Genomic DNA, 1,585 nt, shown 5'->3' on the forward strand with positions numbered 1-1,585 from the left:
AATCTCTGAATACATTTTAAAATCCCTCATAGAATAAAGTAGGAGTAACTAAAATGGTGGGAACAGCTTTCTTAAAATTAAACTTTTCACTGTTTTATAGATCAATTATCTTTCTCATAAATATTCCAGAGGAATGATTTGCAGTGGTACTCGCAACAGTTTAATCATCTTCATGATTTCATTTATGTCGAGTTACGTATACCTCGGACCTGTTTATAGAGAGGAGATGTCAGTTAATACCGACACGAATCCCAGCATGAACGCTATAAAAAGACTGTAGGAACATGCAAGCGCAGTGAAGAATGAGCCAAAGTATTCTCTAAGGGTGGCAGAATAAAAATAATGTGCACCACGGTGTGAAGAATTATGAATTTGCACAAAGAGAAGCATTGAGCTATTGAAATGCCTCAGTGGCCTTTGTAGTATGCTAGGATCTCTCCCTGCCCCAAAAACCTTAGTGGCATAAAATTAAAAAATAGCAAAAAACAAAAAAGAAATCTGTTTATACTCACTGCCTGTGGGTCAGTAATTCAGAAAGGGCACAGTGATGACAGCACTTCTGTGCCCTGCGGTCAGCAGCCATGATTAGAATGGCCAAGCCAACTGGGAGGCCTGGTGGCCTCAACCACTGTAGCCTGGTGGGTTCCTTGCAGGATGGCCTCCAGCATGGTGGTCTCAAGGCTGGTGAGCTTCTTACACAAGAGCCCAGCACAGCAGTGAACAAGGTGGGGACCACAGGACTTTTCTTGGGCTAGGCTTGAAGCTTCTACCACATCCTGTGGATTCCCTGTGAGTCAGGAAGTCCCACCCAGACTCAGTGGTGGGGAAATTGGGGGAGGAATCAAAACTAGTTGGTTCCATCTTTTTTTTTTTTTTTTTAAAGATTTTATTTATTTGACAGAGAGAAATCACAAGTAGATGGAGAGGCAGGCAGAGAGAGAGAGAGGGAAGCAGGCTTCTGACTGAGTAGAGAGCCCGATGCGGGACTCGATCCCAGGACCCTGAGATCATGACCTGAGCCGAAGGCAGCGACTTAACCCACTGAGCCACCCAGACGCCCCAGTTGGTTCCATATTTAAAACTGCCCCATTAACAACATTTTATTTTCGGTGTGAATTCGTTTTTGTTTTGTTTTGTTTTGTTTTGTTTTGTTTTGTTTTGGTGCACCGTTCCTGGAAGTACTGCAATACCACGTCGATGCGTGGAGTGGACGGAGCAAGCTCCTATTCCATCTCCCTGCTCCAAAAATCCATTTAATATATTGTCCTCAGATAGAGGACGTATCAGATATTAAACTGATAAGAACAGATACTACACTTGATCTTAGCCAAAAGGCCGAGAAGCGATGTGAATTCGTTTATTTTTAATGCTTTTTTCATCCCAGTATCCAGTGTGTAAAATTCATCATCGTCGCACTAAGTTCTCTTCCTTTTCCTATAGCTATATTTGCTTATTTTTTGAAATGGAGGCATTGGTGTGTTGTAAGTGGTACCTTATACCCCCAGGGATATGAGAAAGGTGTAAGAGGTTTCTTCTGACATATCACTGATTTAGTTTTGGTAATAAAATAAAAGTGTTGTTGTTG

At 42.0% G+C, this 1,585-nt stretch overlaps 1 non-coding gene across 1 annotated transcript; it reads right to left on the minus strand.

Annotated features, from left to right (window-relative positions):
• Positions 1–1,156: 1,156 nt before the first annotated feature.
• LOC116589639 lies at positions 1,157–1,347 on the minus strand. Its single transcript, XR_004285395.1, has one exon. It is a non-coding gene; the product is annotated as a U2 spliceosomal RNA (small nuclear RNA).
• Between the last annotated feature and the right edge of the window lie 238 nt (positions 1,348–1,585).

This window comes from Mustela erminea, chromosome 4, assembly GCF_009829155.1.
Source record: "Mustela erminea isolate mMusErm1 chromosome 4, mMusErm1.Pri, whole genome shotgun sequence".
Taxonomy (NCBI): Eukaryota; Metazoa; Chordata; class Mammalia; order Carnivora; family Mustelidae; genus Mustela; species Mustela erminea.